Source organism: Cupressus sempervirens, chromosome 2 (assembly GCF_028749045.1).
Source record: "Cupressus sempervirens isolate cs-2001-9-10 chromosome 2, ASM2874904v1, whole genome shotgun sequence".
Lineage (NCBI taxonomy): Eukaryota > Viridiplantae > Streptophyta > Pinopsida > Cupressales > Cupressaceae > Cupressus > Cupressus sempervirens.
Window position 1 is genome coordinate 94,862,610 of NC_143119.1, and position 12,044 is coordinate 94,874,653.

The 12,044-nt window shown below is 31.1% G+C and overlaps 1 pseudogene; it reads right to left on the reverse strand.

Moving 5' to 3' along the window:
• Positions 1 to 2,466: 2,466 nt before the first annotated feature.
• The window catches only part of LOC149571195 (uncharacterized), a 30,384-nt pseudogene continuing 20,806 nt past the window's right edge, over positions 2,467 to 12,044 (reverse strand).

A 12,044-nucleotide genomic window follows, 5' to 3' on the forward strand; every position in this document is an offset into this window, starting at 1 on the left:
CCACAAATAACAACTTTGCACAAGAATAACCCTTATTGAAAACACAAAACTGGAAATATAAATAATTTTTTTCAGTGATGAAAGATTTCCCTTACACCCAGGATGCTCCTACATCATAGATATAGAAGAGAAGAGGCTAGTATACAAAGGGATAATTAAAGAAGAAGAAATAAATAAAAAAGTCAAAATGGAAGGAGGAGGAGGAGCTGAAGAAGAATGGGTCAAAAAGAAAAAAATTGTATTTGTATGTGGTGATTGATCATGCTATACTATACACTCTTAACAATTCATTGGGTTAACTTGTTAAGCATTTCCCTAGGTTAACCTATCAAGCATTTTTAGGGTTAATTTGTTAATCAACATTAGTAACTACCTAAAAGGCCTATAAATAAGTGTCGATGCAATGAGAAATTATTACATTGTAATTTTTTCTTTGCCATATAATAAAATAAGTGGATGACCATTTCTCTAGTAGACGTATCTCACACCTATTGAACCACATTAAATATTTATATTATTGGTTTTCTTATTCTTTATTTTTACATTATCTTAATATTATTTATTATTTATATAAACCCCAATAAACTCCATCTCCTTAGAGATATAAAACCCCATCTCCTAAAAAAAGAAAACTACCTCTTCTCAAAAGGAGGAACAACAACATGATACATCTTCTCCATTACAAAATGATTCTTCTCATCCTCCAAAACAAGTGCCATCTTTCGTACATGTAGGAGAATTGAAAGAGTTAAAAATGCTCATTTTGAATTGAATCATATTAACATTATCTACTCCCATTGTGATGAAAATGTCGATCTAACCAAGAACGAGAACCTAAAAAGTGATTTTAAAACATACCTCTCATTTGGTTCAAGGGCATTTAATATAGGAGAGTCAAGCCAGAGGAACATTTGGATATACACTATGTTACTACTGATAACAAGGGTGATGGAAAGTCCAACTATTAACCCCCTACACTAGACAAGGCTACAAAAGAGTTGGCCCTTGAATATTACATGGTTGAAGCATTAGGCTTGACTGCTAACTCATGAAAGTGATAAGGCTCTAATGAAATCGACCGCAACATATATTTTTAAAATTTTAGATAAAGAGAAAGGTTTGGAGACAAGAAAAATGAGGAGACAAGATTTGTTGATTATGAGTCCAATTGACCCAAATCATCATGTATCCAACATGTAGATGTCATAGCAGAAATATGCAAGACTCAGAGAAGCTAGTTAGTAGCACCAATTTATTCAAAATGATAAACTAATCGATTAATTCAACCCTAAAAGCAATAAAATAAGAAGCATAATCAATCAAAAATCAACAAATCATCAAACATGCAAACTGAAAGATTGCTTCAAGATTATGTTGCTTCTCTTCATTCGCATGACGGATTACAATTAGCTATAAATCGAGCAACACCTCAACTCCAAACTCCGCAAAATTATAAAAGATATTGATTTAAATGATAAAAAATTGAGAGAGGTTCAATATGAAAGTGAGTGATCAAATTGTGAGATAAGAGGGTTGTTTATATTGATTTTCTAGAAATCCATAAATGGTTGAGATCGATTTCGAAAAATCATGATCAATAGACAAGGATGAAAGAGAATGGGGAAATAATTGGAAAGTTTCCAATTTTAAACTAAAAAAGATAGAGGATAAAATTTGAGATATTTTCAATTTTTTCAGAGATAAAGTTTCCAAAAATTGAAAATGGAAACATTAAAATCATTTATGATTTTGGATTTTTTAGAAAAAGTGATTTTTTAGTTTATGAAGATTTTCTAATTTCTAAATTTTATATTTCCTCATAAAATTGATTTTTTAGATTTTAGAAGATTTAATTGAATTAAAAAATTAATTAAATTTGAAAGGTGAAATTAGTTGAAATTAAATGGACATTGATCGAAATTGAAATTGACGTGGAATGAAGATGAAATTAAATTAAATTTAAAATTTAATTTAATAAAGAGGAGTAAATTAGTTCATTTAAATAATCAATAATTATTATTTAAATTGTGGGAAATTGAATTTAATTAACTGATAATGATCAATTAATTAAAGGTTAAATAATTAAATAAACTTAACTATTTAATTAAAATTAGGGAATGATTCAATGATGCAAAGATTTGATTATAGAGGAAATAAGATGATTAATTAACAATTTAAGAATCCTTAATTAATAGAAGAATAATTAGTGCATTAAATTTTAACTCACAAGTCTATCCATTTTTGGGTGTCTACATTTGCCCCTATTTGATATAATGTGATTATGAGCATTGTATCAAAGAATTTCATCTTAGGTTTTGCCCCAGCTTACCCTAGTGATAACAAAAGGACTATATGTCCCCTTAAGAGATTTTTTGTTCAAGAAAGGTATGAATAATCTCTTGATAGAAGATGATAAATGTTAGGTGAAATGATGAAAGAGAAGAATAGTTAGTAAGAAGTGAAGATTTAGTTAGATAATGATGATTGTTTGATTGATAGAGATTTCTTAATTAAATTTATGTCTGGTTTCAAGAAGGACTCATCCTGTATAAGACCAGTGATAATGTCTGGTTTTAGGGAAGATACATCCTGTATAAGACAAGCAAAAATGTCTAGTATCAGGAAAGATATATCTCGTATAAGAAATATGACCATTGATTGATTTATAGAAAGATTTGGATTTTGTTGACAAATTGATGGATTGACTGATTTGATTGATAATAGGAATTTTAGTGAGAAACATGTATGAACTAGAAGAATAATTTAGGAGAATTGATCTTGTTCTATCAAGTGAGATGTTGTATTGAGTCATTGCTAGATATTTTTCTACAAGTTTTCATCATTGTGCTTTATTGAAAAGAAAGAGATATAAGTGCACCTAGATATTAACCATCTAGATATCGCTACTATCTCTAATTAACAAGCAAAAAATAAACAAGGAATGTTTCAATATCATTCTAGGTTGTCTCAGATCATGGGTGTATGCGGCTTCCAGATGTGTGATAGTTCTTATCACACGCACCCTGCATCATCCCTACCCCAAAAATTTATTAGAACACTCCAGAAAAAGAAAAAAAAGAAAAAGAGATGATGAACCATCATGACCCCTCTCACCACACAGTGGTATCCTTGAGGAGCATAATAATAAAAGATAAATCAATAATGAACTAACACAGAGGACTTTGTCAACAACCTTACTAATTATTAATTGGATTGTTTTGATGTTGATTTTATTGATCGTCGCATTTTGTTTCTTTTCATGATGCAGAGAAATTTTATTTCAAAAAATTTGATTTTTTTGGATTTTTTTAAGGATTGTATATGATGTTTTTGATCAAATTTTTCATGGTAGTTTTTTTAATGTTTTTGAAGATTTTTTTTTAGGATATTTTTTTGAATGTTTTTGTAGATTTTTTCAGGACATTTTCAAGTGTTTTTAAAGATTTTTTTAGGACATTTTTTTAAATGTTTGTGAAGATTTTTTCAGGACATTTTTTGAATGTTTTGAAGATTTTTCTAGGACATTTTTTGAATATTATTGAACATTTTTAAGGACATATTTTGAATGTTTTTGAAGATTTTTTCAAGACATTTTTTGAAGATTTTTTTTTAGAACATTTTTCAGAAGATAGCCCCTAGTCTGGTGAACCAATTCAAGTCATCGATAATTGTGAAGGCTCAAGAAATTTATGCTCATTAGTTCTTGATTTAGCATGTGTGGTAGCATTGTCCAATGGGTAAAAGCTTGATCATTTAGGTTCATTGATGGTAGAGTAGGACTTCAACACTCAGCGCTTGTTTACTAGGTTTTCACCAAAGGGTGACTTTATTTCTCTTTACTCTTTTGTCCTTTTATTTTTATTTTTTCAAGATCTTTAAAGATACATACACTTGACCTTGGAATATTAGGTATAGAATTTATTGAGGTGCCTATTGTTGATATATCCAAGGAGTTGGTCTCCCTCTTGAGTAACTAGATGAAAAGCTCCATTTCCTACAGATCCACTAATGACATAGGGTCCTAACCAATTGGCTTCAAATTTTCCTGGATTCTCTTGATCTACAAGATTTATATTATTTTGTTTTATAACTAAGTCACCTACCTCAAATGTTCTTGTTCTGACTCTCTTGTTGTAACTTATATGAAGGCAATTTTGATAGCCTTGCAAGTGGTTTAGTGCCTTTTAATGCTTCTCATCTAGAAACTCAAGTTTTGATAATCTGGATATCCTATAATCTTCATTTGAAACAAATTTCTTTAGGGAAATCCTAAGTGAGGGAAGCTCATGAACTTCAAGAGGTAGAACTGATTCTATTTCATATACAAGAGAAAAGGGTGTAGCTCATGTAGGAGTCTGTATACTAGTTCTATATGTCCATAGTGTAGGACTAAGCTGCAAATGCCAATATCAACTAGTTTCATCAACAACTTTATTTAATATTTTCAAAATTGTTTTGTTTGTTGTAACGCCCTGCCAAGGGATCCAAAAGAATTAACCTAAAGTTTTACTAAGTTTGCCAATTTTTTTTTTCTTTTAAATCATGAAAGATAAACCATTCATATTAAACACATAGTAGCGGTAGCAATAACATACAATCAAGTTGTAAGCATACATAACAGGTTACATTCCTTAAGGACCCCATGATGTCGAATTACATTTAATCTAATTAATACTAAGTCTAACAACTACCACATCCACATGAAAGAATAATTAAAGGTCCACAGTCCATAATATACATTTGTTCTGAATGCCTCTTGGCAAATGAAATTTGGAATGCTCAATCATCCACTATACATGTCACAGGGTATGAAAGGCTTAAAAGAATATACATATGTAAAAATAAAGATACATTATCCTCATTGAATCCATGATACAAGTGTAATAAAATAAATGAAACTATTAACATACATGATACATCCATCCATCAATAAAGATATAACAACCATCCTAAAAGTTAACCATCCATCATAAAACATAACTAACTAAGTGCGCGGTTCCTCCCAATCGTCAATAGCATCATTAGACCATCATTGGCCCTAGCCATCCCTTCACGCATAACATTCCAAGTCACCAAAGAGATCATCGGTACTATAGTAATAGGGATGTCACTCCTAAAACATGCTACATCATATGCATAAAGAAATCTAACATGCAAGAATAAAGGATAAGATGATCCTACAAAATAGATAACATCATCTATCACATGCTAATCATCAATATAAGGAAACATACCAGTAAATAACATCCATCATAAGATCCAAGAACTGAATGAAGATAAATACCAACAAAGGATGTTCCAGTCACGGTGACTACAGATAGATCTCAAATGATAAAAGTGAAAAAGCACTACCACCCGACCATGTGGAACCTAAATGGCCCACTGCCACCATGTTGAGGAGATAGTCTCAAGTCCTAAACAAGATATCAAATTATGTAGCACAAGTACTCTCTAAGTCCAGGAATCATAAAAGTATACTAACTCAAAGGTTCCAACATAAAGGGTCGATACCTATACCCAGAGGCACAATAATGACATGTAGGAAACCTCCTATGTAAGTGAGAAAGTGTCATTGCACGAATCACGCTAGAGTTACCTTGGTAGTCTCTCAATAGACCCCAGCCCCCTAGTGATCCCTATGCGGCCACTAGTATCCTCTCTTACAGACGAATCATACTATGGAATGCAAGGTCACAACCAAGCATTCTCTCTACTCTCATCCTAGTCTGTACTAGCACTCAAGGCATGGGAAAGAACATACAATTATCTTATTAGGTTCATTTTAATCCCCATTTAGTGTAAATATTTTCACTTATTAAAAAACTTACAATGAGTTACCCTAGCAGCCACTTAGGGCCCCAGCCCCCATTGCAAGCCACTTCTTGACACTCGTGAAATTACAAATCAAAAAATCATAGAACAATCACCTCAATCCTATACAAGCGACTGAAAAGCATCAAAAGATAATCCACAATAATCACATCAGTTCTCCATGAGTAACTAAAAAGCATCCAATGATAATCATAATACCATCGGTTCTCAATGAGCAACCAAAAAGTATCTAAAAGTAATACTGATCGAAGACTCAAAAATGGTCAAGCCAAAACATGTCACAACATGACATCATCAAGATCAAAACAAACACTTCAGTCCCATCAAGGTGATTGGAAAGTAAACCAATTATAACTGATCGAGGCTCAAAAATGGTTAAGTCAAGTACCTCAAATACATACACCTTAGCTTCACACAAGAAGATTGGAAAGCAATAATAATTAGTAAATAAAAAAATCTCATAGAGCACATCATCACATTACCATGGTTGAAATTAGAAAGATTGAGATCAAAAAACATCAACATGCCATCACATTTGCATAACTCCCAAGCCTCTGGTAGACATCCTAACTGGTCAACACTCTAGGACCACCTAAACTCCAAACACAGATAGCATAAAGAACAAGATACAAACACATATTTTAGTTTGCTTTCGTAATCACACGGTTAAGCCAAATATTAGGTTTCAGTTTTTGTTTCAAGTATACTTCAAGTGTATAAGATTCTTCATTTACTCTCCAAGTCAACCCATTTATCTTTTTGAATAAAACATAGAATTATCCCTCCATTATTTTAAAACAATTTTCTAAAATAGTCAAAAGATAATAATTTACTTATTTAAATCATTAAACTAATTTCCATTAACTTCTAATAAAATCATTGCATTATTTTACTAAAATCAATGTTACTAATAATTAAATGAAACTCCCTTAATTCCAAGAGCATCTCCCATTATTCAAATCATAAGAATAATACTTATCAACTTTCAAATAATTAGTTTACAATTTCCTTAAAACATTTCAAGGACAATCATTTATTTAAAATAATCTTCATTGATTTTAAGTAAAATTAATATCATTAATAATTCAATTATTTAATTCCACTAAACACTTATTAATATCTCTTTTCTTTTAATTTGCCCTCATTTAAAAATCCATTTACTTAAATTGACTAATAATTAATTACACTTCTTCTACTATTAACTAATCTTAATTAAATTAAATTAAATTAGATTAGTTAATAAATCATATAAAACTAATGCATAACAATAAAATTCTATTTTAATTCGAACCCAAACCCAAATCAATTTCCAAATTTTGATTCTACTAAGGAAAGATTGCAATAATATTTTTTAATTCCCATAATTGGATGAAACAATATGCATGCCCAAATTCCAAATTACAAAATTGAAGATTCATTCATAGAGAATTATTTAGAAACACATAACAGACATGATGAAGACAGGAAGAGAAAGTGCGTAATAAAATATGCCAAATAATCACGAGTGCCTACCTGGACACTGATGCTAATTTGCTACGCCTTTGTAGAGAAGCTCCTCCTCTTATAACCTTCTCCTTTCTGAAAATTCCTTCCTTCTCCAACATTCACAATTCCTCCAAGAACCAAACCCCCCCCCCCATGACCCCCCACCCCCCCAAGTGACTAGGAGTGCTTGTAGAAGCATACGAGCTTGTCTATACACACTAAGAGAGCTTGTATATAAAGGCCTCTAAGATGCATCTAGAATGTGTTTAGAAAGAACTAGAAGATAAACATGAAAACTAAGCACATATCTTCCACGATAAGAAGATAAACATGATTAGGTGTCTAGAATGTTGTAGACACCATGTGCTCAAATAATGCCCTAACTCCTCAATGTAGACAACATGTGCATAATTAGAGTGCAAACTCCTGTGTTGTCAACATGACATCTCATAAGAGTTTGCATACTCTTATGTGAATAAATATTAAAATAATACACATTAATTTATTTAATATTCACTTGGCTCTTTTTAAATTAATTTATTAATTTTAAATCTCATGCACTCACTTTATTAAATCCACTTGTTTTTATCTTAATATATTTTAATCACATGCATGCATCATGCGATCTAGAATCTTTTAATAATTTTAATATCTTTTCCATTTTTAAATTTATTTTTGAAACTTAATTGCTAAAATATTTATTAACTTAAATAATATTATTATTTAGCATTTATTTAAAAAGAACTCTAAATTTATTATTATTAAATTAAATAAATATTATCACGTTCCAAATTTAAACTTATAACTTTAATCTTCAAATTTAATTCTTTTTTATTTCATTAATTTCCCAATTAATTAAATAAAATTAAATATTAAAATATCATAATAATTTTCCATTAAATTAAATCATTAATTAAATCATTTTAATTAGACTTAATTAATAGAAAATACACCAAAGACTCAAAGTAAAATACGAAAACCCATCATAGCAAAACACATACAAAATCAAACTAAGGGGTTAATATCATGAATTATGTCATCCAATGTATTCGTAGGGTACTCGACTTAGATACTTGTCCTAATTGTCAATTAGGACAAATGGCTTAAAGGGTTGGGATTTGGACTTGAGAATTTATTTGTGCTCTCTTACCATTGAGATAATTTGATAGGGTACGCTCATCCTGGCAATTCAGGGAAGCTGATACCTAGTATTTGCAACCTGTATAAAATCCATGCATGTACAAGCACAATATATACTAAGCTAAATAGGCAATGGTAGGAAGTGGTGCATCGCGTAGATCTCGACTAGCAGGTGACTACAACTCCCTTTTTAAACAACATCAGAAATGCCATACATAAAGAAAACAAACACACACACCATACACATGCAAGTATGGGGTAAGTATCCATAAGAAAACACATATGATAATAAATCATTTAACTAATCATCATCAATAACTACAAACACTATAATAATCATCATAAATACATGAAGTAAGAAGTATCAAGTAATCTCATCATATGATCAACTGAATTTGAAATAATATCTAATAATCTCAAAATAATGTTACTAATATAATCAACATAAAATTGGCCTAAAAGCATTTGGCAATGATAGTAAAATGCAAACTAGGGGCAAACACTACATTTGTAGCCTCAACTTGGCCATTTCCTTGAGGGCAATAAAATGATGAGAAGTTTTGTGTGATTTTGAACTTCTCACAAAGATCTAAAATATCTTTGTTTTGGAATGATGATTCATTGTCAGTAAGTATGTTGTGTGGAATTTCATAATGACATATGATATAATTGAGAATAAACATGGATATCTTCTTGCATGTGATACGTGTCAAGGGAATGGCCTCCACCCACTTTGTAAGCTATTAGGTTGTTGTGATTATGTACTTATGACTGTTAGAGGAAGTGGGTGTAATCTTGCCTACAAGGTCAAATATACACATTGAAAAAGGCCATGGTGTAGTAAGGGGCTGAAGCTCTTAAGTAGGTGTATGGATAAGATTTCCACGTCTTTGACATTGTCGACATATTTGTACATACTCATATGCATCTGTCTCCAAATTTGGCCAATAGTATCCTACCCTTAGGATTTTCTTTGCTAAGCTATTACCACATGAGTGGGCCTTGCAAAAACCTTCATGTACCTCATACAAGGCTTTCCTAGATTTTATGGAAGTAAGACATCTAAGGAGCATACCATCTAGACCTTTTCTATATAGAGTATTCGTGAGAAGGGTATACCTAGAGGCTTGTAGGATTAAGGACTTCTTTTGGTTTCTAGATAAATTAGGAGGAATGCAATTGTCTTGGAGGTAAGCATAAATATCTTTGTACCAAGGAGACTCTAGACTGACAAGGACACATGCTAATTCTATTATGGATTCCTCATGTGTTGGGATCATGAGTTGTTCTACCCAAAATTGGAATTTGGTTTCATTACCTAGTATGTCAATCAAGGATGCTATGGTAGTCATTGCATCTGGAACTTTATTTTGAAGCCTTGGGACTTGTTATAAAATAATAAAGTGAAAGGAAGCACACATTTGTTCTAACAATTCTCTATATGTGATCAATTTTTCATCCTTTGTCATGTTGTCATTATTGACTTGACTAATGACCAACTGTGAATCGTCATAAACTTTTAAATTCTTTATTCTCCATTGTATATCCATTTTTAGTCCTATGACTAGAGCTTCATATCTAGCTATATTGTTGGTACATGGGAAATTTAGTTAAAAAGGCTTACGAATTGTGTCCTCTTGGGGAGTGATGAAAACAATTCCCACTCTTGCACTGTGGTTTGTATATGATCCATCAAAATGTAGTTGCCAAACTGGTATTGATGCCTCTATGTTAAAAACTAACTCATCAAGAAAGTTAGACATAATGGGTTGATGATCTAGTAAATGAGCTTCTACTAGTTGGTCTGTAATAACTTGTCCCTTTATTGCTTTATGGTCCACATATTTAATATCAAACTCATTTAAAATCATGACCCATTTTGTGAGTCTTCTAGTTAATGTTGCTTTACTCAATAAGTACTTCAATGGATCTATATATGCAATGAGCTTGGTTTTATGACTCAACATATAATATCTCAAATTTTAACTTACTTTTCGATGAATTTTGACCAAGCAGTTCATGGTGAATTTTGTCATCAAAATTTTGACCAACCTGCAAGTTGGTCAAAATTTTGATCAATACATTTATTGAAAAATTTAAATTTTTGCTAGCTTTGATTTGTCATTGTTGGTCGAAATTTCCACCAATGTTGGGTTGATTTTTTTTAGAATTGGTGGAAATTTTGACCAATTCTTGGTAGAAAACTATCAAGAATTGGTCAAAATTTCCACCAATGTTTAGTCAAATTTTTTTAATAATTGGTGGAAGTTTTGACCAAGTCTTGGTAGAAAACTATCAAGAATTGGTCAAAATTTCCACCAATGTTTGGTCAAATTTTTTAATATAATTGGTGGAAATTTTGACCAATTCTTGGTAGAAAACTATCAAGAATTGGTCAAAATTTCCACCAATGTTTGGTCAAATTTTTTTTTTTGGTTGATAATGGAATGGATGCTCTATAATTAGAGAACACCTTTGAGAAGAAAAATTATCCTACTCCAACTTTATCTTTGCTGAGATTTAAAAGGTTGAAAATTAAATGGCTTGGATAAGAAACAATTTCTTGATACAACATGGAATAATTGGACATTTATGCACAGGGCACTATCAATTATGTGAGTGATGCATATGTAGCCAAATTTTTTGGGGTCAAAGCCACCAATTAATATAAGGTTTCTAATCTCGACGAGGTCGACATTGTACAAGCATACAGTTAACTTACCTCAAACAAGCTTCACCATTAGAGCAATTCAACAACACGTGAACTAGAAATATAGAAGTTATGGGATGAGAAACATTTAGTAAATATTAATATGATTAGATTTCCACAATCCATGATAGTTATGCTAGGTTTCTAGATTAGATTGTGTAACATTTTTTCCATCAACATTTCAAATCACACTACGTGATCCATCATCAGGATAGATATTAAATAGTGTAAGAAAATTTAGTTACTATGCACAACAAGTAATATGAAAGGTAAATTTGGTTACTATGCACAACAAGTAATATGAAAGGTAAATTTGGCAACTATGCATAACAAGTTATATGAAAGGTAAATATGCATGACAATAGATCATTGATCATTGGACAATTGAGGAATCAATAGTCTACACTTGGATGGATTGAGTAGAATGATAAAAGTGGCCAACCAAATTATCAAGATGATATACATAATGAATATGATAATAATGGCAATATTGTATAAGGAGCAAAGACAATCCATAGCTATGATTTATTTATAACAATTAACAATAGTTCATATATTAAGGAAAGCATCCATGATTGCCACTAAAGGAAATATAATTAGTTGACCAAATTAGCAAGTTTGATTAAGTTACATGAAGAAGTGTGATTTGTTACTTCAGACAAAATTGTTTGGTGTAACTTCTACCATCATGCCTCCTCAAAAAATATTAAAGAAGACTAAATTACTTCTTAAGGACATCAATCACATCTATTCATATTTACACACCATAATAAAGCCCTTAAGGAGCCTTTTCACAGCCAAGAAGGGTCATATTGATCCACAATTATCAAGATAAAGAAATGCACGTGCATCTAGACTCAAATAGAGATAGCATCAC